Below are 8,587 nucleotides of genomic sequence, written 5' to 3' on the forward strand. Positions count from 1 at the left end.
CATGATATCAGTCTATGTATGTTTTGCTGTTGCCCCAGTGTTGTCATTTTCTGGCATTAGGCAGTTTGCACTGAGGTTTTCCTAGTAGGGGTCACTATTCTTGTCTTTCTTGACACACTCCAACTGTCATATTCTTCTCATCTTGTTTTCTCTCTGCAATCCAAAAGATGCATGTAACTGGGATGACAACTACATCAAAAGGCTAAGTTCAGTGATCCATTTCCTCAGCTGAAATTAATGAGCTGATCATTATTGTTTTTAGTCATTCCCATGATATGTACTTAATTCTCATTATAAGGCCTTACAAGAAGACTAGATACAGTAGTAGAATATGTAAAACATTGGAGGATATTGGAAAAATAAAGAAAATCAAGTGTACAGCTTTAAAAAATTAAGATGTAGACTGTAACAAGGAAGCCATAAGTCTTCAGTTTTGAGTTCATGTTTACTGTTATGTATAAACAGTACAAAAAATGTCATTTGCATGTCTCCCACAGATTAGTAACAGTAATACAACAGATAATGTATACTGTACAATACAGATGATGCATACAACAGCAAACACTTACTGGAACATCAGACAATATATCCTTAAACACTCCTGCCATTGTCATTATGACTGGTTATGAAGTAGCCTATGGATGAAAACTGTCCCTGTATCTAGTGGTGTGAGTGCTAATGGTCCTTGCACCATTTGCCAGAGGAGAGAATGAAAAATTCTGTGCCTTCTTCTCCAATACCTGTAATGATTTCCTTACTACAGTAAGGTAATAGAACCACTGAGCATGGACTTCAGATTATGATGAGCATAGATAGAGACATCCGGATTTTTCACAGACATCCTTCTAAGTGACAACCAAGATGCATTGTGCCTGTTTTGGGACATCAGAACATTAGAACAGTTCTGACAAGACCAGGCCATTCAGCCCAACAGGATGATCCTATTCACCTTGATTCTTCAGAATAACATTTAGATGAGATATGAAGGTCCCTGAAGTCTTAATCTCTGCCACCCTTCTTGGTCACTTTGGTAAACACATTTAAGAAAACCTATAAACCTAGACTGATGCCAGTCACAATATGGACTTGAATGTAATTTTGCTATAGTTTTAATTTATGTGATGTATTTTGTGTGATGAAATAAGATCACAAACAAAATATAAAGTGTTGGGGAATTGCCCCGTATATTGCTTGGATGCAATAGATGGTCAAAACGATTCAAAAATAAATCATACATTCGACAAAAAACATGGGTCTGAGCAGTTCATTTTATACAGTAGGACAAAATGGCTACAGGAACTGATGTGGCAGGAAGTTTAGGTGGATGTGGAAATGTCGTCATCCAGAAGTGACGTCAACCTCGTCTTTGTTCTGAGGTTTTGTTTTGCTGATGTGCTGACCTCGCTTGTGTTATTAGCGGCTAAGTGAGTTTCTGTTTTGTCGGAAGTGGAGCCCTTACCCCGACTCCACCTCTCACTTCCGGTTCGGACAGACACACACACTTAAACGCATAGATGATTATATATAAGATTAGTTTATTACTTTTGGAGGTTGGTGTTTCTGCACTGTCAATGATGGCATATAAGTTTGGATGGCATACTTCATCTTTGTTGGTCTTTGTTGCCAGGCACTATTCATTGACATGGAGCCAAGATTCTGAAAAATAATGAAAAAAAAAAGAAAAAAGAAACAATATACTGACAAAAATATGACAGAAATGGTTTTCTTTCCAGTCAAAGTATCACAGTTGGCAGAATCCACCAATAACTGCAAAGGTAGTACCTTAGATCAGCGTTTCCCAAACGCGGTCCTGGGGACCCCCTGTGGCTGCAGGTTTTTGTTCCAACTGGATTCCTAATCAGTGACAACACCTGATAGCACTGATCTCATTTAATTAGCTGGTATTGTTTTTTCTTTTATTCGACATTCAGAAAAGCATAGCAGCATGATTTTTGCATTTATAAGACATTTAGAAACATTTCTGCTTTTGCTATAGATTTAAATGCTTAACTCTCTTTTGTTGATTTCATTATACTTTGTCCTTTCTCTGTGCAGTTTTTCCCCCTTTGTTGTGTCTTAATAATGACAATTTAAAACGAGCAGATCAGACACCCAGGCAAACAGCACTGAATAATCAAAGGCTGCAACTACTTTAGAATCAGACCAACTAATTAGTAAATAATGGATTAAGTAAACAATTAGGAGACCTAGAAAAGCAGAATGAAACTCAAGATGAAAATACTGTTAAAAAGAAAAAAAATACATTATTCTTATATAACTGCTTGATACATTTTAATATTTTCTTTTTTTAGCAAACTTAGTTTTCTAATTTCTATATTGTTCCCTAAACACAGAACTTGGGAAATATCAGTTCACTTAATTAGTCCAGGAGTTCAATTAAAAACAGAAGCTGGTTGGAACAAAAACCTGCAGCCACAGGGGGTCCCCAGGACTGCGTTTGGGAAACACTGCCTTAGACCCATTGATTGATTTAGTAATGTCTGGTGAGGTCAGCAAAGGGAAACCAAGTGATCCTTAATTGTTATATTCGACCAATTTAGTATAATCTATACTTTTCTCACCTCTAGATCTAGAACAGAATGAAATGCATATCTTTGAGATATTAATTAGAGTAATTAAAACCTTAATTAGGTTACAGGTTTAAAAAAAAAGATAAAAATGTGAAAACTTAGAACTACTGGAGCGCACAATCAGAACACTTAGGTAAAGCAGCATTTCTAGTTTAAAAATATGATTAAATAGATCAGTTAGAAAATAACTGATATTTGAATTTAAAGCCTGTTTTCTTCCACATATGAGTTTTCAAGAAAAAATGCAGATTGAATGTAGCATTTATAATCCAGGATCATTTGAAAACTTCTAAAGGTTCAGAAAACTTTTGCAAAGCACTGTTCAAAAGCAAAGACCAAGAGAGAACTCAGACTTGAGCTTTGGTCACCCTACTTTATTTAATTGAACATAACACAATACAGGACATAACTGATATGGTGTTACTGTGGCTAAGAGCCAGATCCAATTCTTTGTGTGGCCACTGACTGTGCGGGGTGTGCATATACCTGCTGAGTTAGGTTAGATTAATAAATATGTCCAAACTAGCCAGACATGAGTGACTGTGGGCTGTGTATGAGTGTTTTTGTAAAGGAGTAGCATCATATCTAGGGTTCTGCCTTATGTTGCTATGATTGCTTCCAGTTCCCAGCAACTATGTAACAGACTTATCAATTAATTAATGGGTGAAATACAAGGCATCATTCATTTGTATTTTATTCAAACTGTATTGACTACTTCAGCCATCTCATCTTGAGTGTAATGTTGGAAAAGTGTAGATCCTAAAGCATGGCTTTTTTTCCGTCACCGATTTCAAAACCCCAGCTATCAGTGTGATGACTGGGTTGGCGTCAGCTGGCACAATGGTCCTTGAATTCAGGACATCGATAGTCACAATTGAAGATGGGCTCGGCAATGAGAACACATTACAACAAGAGGTTGGCGTAAAAGAGCTCAGTGCTTTTATAACAAAGTGCAGTGCAGAATTCTTATATTAATAAAAAATCCATCTATAACAACAGTGTCTTTTGTCGAGATTAAAATTAGCAATTAATTCATTAAAATCCAATAATAGTATATCATCCAGAATCAGTTTCTCTTTTAAAAATCACATCTTTCTTCCACATCTCCCCAGCGAACTCCTCCGAGACACTAAGAGCTGTGCTCCATCTTTCTGGCTCTCAGCTTGGCCACCATCCTTCAACATCCACCGGGACATTCAGAGCTGGACCTCTGTCTTCCACATTTCCTCTTTGCCATGTACAGGACACCTAGGAGGCCACCTGATCACTTCCTCCTCCTCCATAGTGCTTAACAGGGGACAGTCCTCCCCTGGATTGCCATTACATGGTAACACTCATGAGTCTTTCTTTCTCGTACTTTAGTCTTTTGATCTCCCTTTGAAATTCTTCTCTAAATCTGCTCCAGTTGACTTTTATTACTATTGTAAAAGCAGGCACCTTAAATATGCCCCATGGAGTGTTGATATGGAACATCTCCTAGTCTGACATACCCAGCAAATCACTCCAACTAGTCCATAACTGGCCCCAATAGTTTGATTTTGTGTTTAGTTGTGGGTATAGCTTCATGTTTGTGAGAACTGACAACTATTTAATGCATGTAATGCAGTTGACATGGAATACAGAATGTGAATGTTTTGGACCTCACTAACAGAAGCTCGTCTGTCTGATGTCTCGTATTTTATGTACCAAAAAGAATGGAAAAAAGGGGAAAAAAAAGACTGCAGCTGAAGTCACCACACTTGTTAGCCCTTCGTAGAGCATCTCCATCAGGCAGCATGCTCTTTGCTGTCAGATAAAGGTGCTAGCATGTCTGTGTGGGAAAGTCGAGAAGTCGAGTTACTAAATTTGACATCCCCAGGGGTTTCCAGTTGTGCAAACCTACATGGTCTGGTAACAAGATCACCAAGTGCAGTCAGCAGTTGTGACATCACCAACAACAAGGAGTCATGTAACATGACATTGGCTTTAGTTGTTCTTTGCCATTTTTAAGCACGTTTTAAAAAACATCTAATGTCGTTGTCATGGTTGTGTCCTTGAATGAAACAACTCAGCTACCTGTCGACCAGTTTGATTGAAATTTACCACAATTATTCTTCCCGAAAATTTAATGGAAGTTACATTTTCATTGAGGTTTTGCTAGTATGCTAGTAGAATAAGCTGTACTGATTTTGGAAATTTCAAAACTCCCATTATGCATTAGTTTATTGTCCTAAATGTAGCATGAGGGTTGTTATTTCAGCTTGTATATTTCTCTCTTTAACACATATGTGAAACAGATCTCCAATATAATTTTGTGACACACCAGTAGAGTTCTGTGCGTGTGTGCATCAGCAGCTTGTGTTTGATGATGCCTGTGAAAGCAGTGACAACGAACCTCTAAAACTCCAGTTTAATTTTCCTGCTGTGTGCAGTCACACTAGGTGAGTTAAATGATCTCTGTAAGTGCAAAAGTTAAAAAATGTAAGGGAGGAAAGCAAAAAGTGATTGATCATATCTATAAATGAGAGGAAACGGAAAAGAACTATTAGCTATTATGCATATAGTGAAAAAACGGTGAATGCATGTGAATCTAACAGCAGGAGTACATTTCGTAACTTATGGATATCCTGGCTTTACTACGTCACCTGTTATCCACAGACATTGTTTGATTTCATCAAACCTTATAAGGCACTTTATGATGTTACTCACTTTGAAGTCTCTATATAATGATGATTAATTCATTAGGGAAGGTTGGCACTGTGTCACTGGTACCTCATGGATCCTGCGTCCTAGGTTTGAATTTCACACTCGTAACTCTTTTTATGAAGTTCGCACATTTTCTCTGCATTTGTGTCGGGTTTTCTCCTGCATTCCTCCCTAAGATGTGTAAGTAATGTTTATTGGCGATTCCAAATGGTGTAGATATGCATGTGAGTGGGCCTTGTGATAGACTGGTACCTTATCCAGGGCTGTTTGCTGCCTTGTATCTAATGCAGCCAGAATAAGATCCTGCAACACTGACTTTTTTAATGTTACCCATTATTTTAACATGACTTTCTCATAACTTCGTTTTAGTGTAACCCTGATATTCTGTATATGCATTTAATTATCATTTCTATCATGGTTCCACAAACTGTACTAACCACTACTTTCTCTGTTGTTCTTTTTCCAGTTTTCTGTGCCACCACCACCTGATCAAAGCACCATGCAGTCCCTACATTGATGGATGGAAGGCCAGAGGTCCACGTGAAGCCTGAAAACCATGAGAACTGATTTCGATTATTTATGTTAGATAGAATGTCCAGGGCAGTCTCATGGCCTTGGAACCCCTGCAGATTTTTGTTTTTTTCTCCAGCCCTCTTGAGCTTTTTTTGTTTCTGTTTTTTCTGACCTCCTGGCCATTGAACCTTACTTTATTCTTTGTTACTTAGTATTGCCTAATCTTATTTTTATATTTTTCTTTCTATATCTTGTAAAGCAATTTGAGCTACATCATTTTTATGAAAACGTGCTATATAAATAAATGTTGTTGTTGTTGTTACTTAAGAGAAGGCATGACCACCTAATGGCTCTCGATTCCAATCTAGATGAGTATTGTCTGCACATTGCGTATTCATTTTAACTCTTTCAAACATCAGTCTAAAGACATGCTGTCAACTAGATTAAACTGGATATTTTCATAGAGATGGCCCCAATCTCTCTGATAAGGATAGGCAAGTTTAAAAAGAACTGGCTTTATCAATTAAACGTAAAGTTATATTTGTAAGGCAATAGAGTGTTTTCTGTGCTTTAATACAACTGATATTATTTTTATTTTATTTTTATCATACCCTTGTCCTGGATATGATGTTAAACTGCATCCGGCCCTGCAAGCGGTCCTCCAGCTTGCAGGGAAATTATGGGGGTTGGTGACAGGATTGGCACTCCAGTCACTGTAAAAAAACTTCACACAGCTCCAAGACGACAGAAAGGACTCCTTTTGCTCACCACAGGAGTAGTTCTGCTGCAGCCGCAAATAGGAAGGCTCCTCGCATCATGAAGGGGATGGGGGAAAGCCCTCAGGAGCCCCATCTCCGGAAGAGATGAAACCGTTGAAGAGCCAATGGGGTTAGGTCTGTTGGGTATCGGAACTGGTGTGATGCTGAGGCGTTGCCCGCTGCACTCGGGTCCCAATTTGAGGTGGCCCATCCGGGTAGGTGCATGGAACGTCTTGTCTCTCTGGCAAGATAATCATCTTCCTCTGCAATTGGAGGAGCTGCGTAAACTCCGCATTTCATTGGCGGCACTCTCTGAGGTGTGCAGACCAGGAAATGGCCAGATCTCTGTAGGTGGATGCACCTTTTATTGATCTGGTCGCTCTGATTGCTGTCATACTCAGGGAGTAGCTGTTGCTGTAGTGGATTGGCTTCTTCTGATGGTGTCCGATGTCACTCCTTTCAACGAGCGTATTATGAGACTCAGATTATGGCACTCCCTGGGTGAGTGATGTCTCGTCGAGGGAGACATTTTATTCGCAACTTCGCTCGGTGGTTGATGGGTGCCCTTGAGGTGACAGTCCTCTGGTCATGGGTGACTTCAATGCAGCCACTGTCACTGACAGGGCTGGCTATGAGGATTGTCTCGGTCCCCATGGGTCTGGTGACCATGGTGAAAGTGGCTCCATGTTCCTTGACTTTGCAAAAGGTCAGGGGCTGTGAATTGCTGGATCCTGGATCATTGGACTTGGTACTCCAATTCTGGTGGTGTGGTGAAGGAAATCGATCACATCCTTGTGGGCAGACGCTGGAGGCTCTTGCAAACCTGCAGGGTCTACAGAAGTGCCCAGTTTGTGAATTCTGACCACAGACTTGTTGTTGCTACTTTTAGGATCCAGCTTAGGTCTAGTAGGTTACCACCTACTAGGAAAATGAGCCTGGACTTGGCCAGACTCCAAGATCAGGCTGTTTCTAATAAGTTTGCACGCAGTTTGTGTGGGGAACTTGTAGATTTGGGTGTGACTGACGATCCTAATGTGATGTGGGAGACCTTCTGTGACAAGACCCTGAAGGTTGCTGAGGGTTGTGTTGGTGTTACCGGTGTTCCCAGAAGGAGGTGTTTCATCTCGCAGAGCACCCTGGATATCATTAAGAGGAGTCACAGTGCACGGCTCAATGGCAACTCTGGTCTGTACCGGGAACTGAGAAGGATGGCTGTGAGGGCTCTGAGGGCAGATAAAGAGGCGTTTGTTAGAGGAATGTGTGAGCAAGTGACACACCATCTGTGGTGTAGCCACCCACGTCCTGCTTACAGAGGAATCGAATCATTATGCATATTGAAATCTGTTCCCTGGAGAGTCACAGTCCTCAATAGGATCCATGATCACTTGCTCACCTACCAGCAATAGGAACAGTCTGGTTTTATGTCTAAGAAGTCTACCTTCGACTGCATCCTGGCACTGAGGGTTCTCATGGAGTGCAAATGCGAATATTGGCAGAGTTTCTTTGCAGCCTTTGTCAATTTTCATAAAGCGTTCGACTTATTTGATTGAGCTGCCCTGTGGGACATTCTGAGGGTTCGTGGGATCCCCTTGAGGTTGCTGGATATCATGGCCGGCCTGTACACTGGTACTGTGAGTGCTGGGTAGAGTGGAGGCAGAACCTGTGTTTTTCCCAGTTGATTCTGGGGTTCGTCAGGGGTGTGTTTTTCCTCCTATTCTGTTCAGTGCTTGTATGGACTGGGTGTTGGGCAAGGTCGTGGGGTCCAGCAGCTTTGGGGCATCTGTTGGTGAAGAAATATTGATGGATCTTGACTTTGCTGACGATGCTGTTATCTTCGCGGAGTCAATGGAGGCTCTGATCGGGGTGCTCGAGAGACTGAGCAAGGAGTCTGAGTGTCAGGGCGTGCGAGTGTCCTGGATAAAAACCAAGATCCATGCCATTAATGGCCTCTTGGGCACAGCCATCAGCAGTGTGTCTGTCTGCGGAGAGTGTCAACCTTGTCAAGAGGTTTACTTACCCTGGCAGTGACATTCCTGTCTC

Source organism: Erpetoichthys calabaricus, chromosome 7, assembly GCF_900747795.2.
Source record: "Erpetoichthys calabaricus chromosome 7, fErpCal1.3, whole genome shotgun sequence".
In the NCBI taxonomy this organism is placed as follows: Eukaryota; Metazoa; Chordata; class Cladistia; order Polypteriformes; family Polypteridae; genus Erpetoichthys; species Erpetoichthys calabaricus.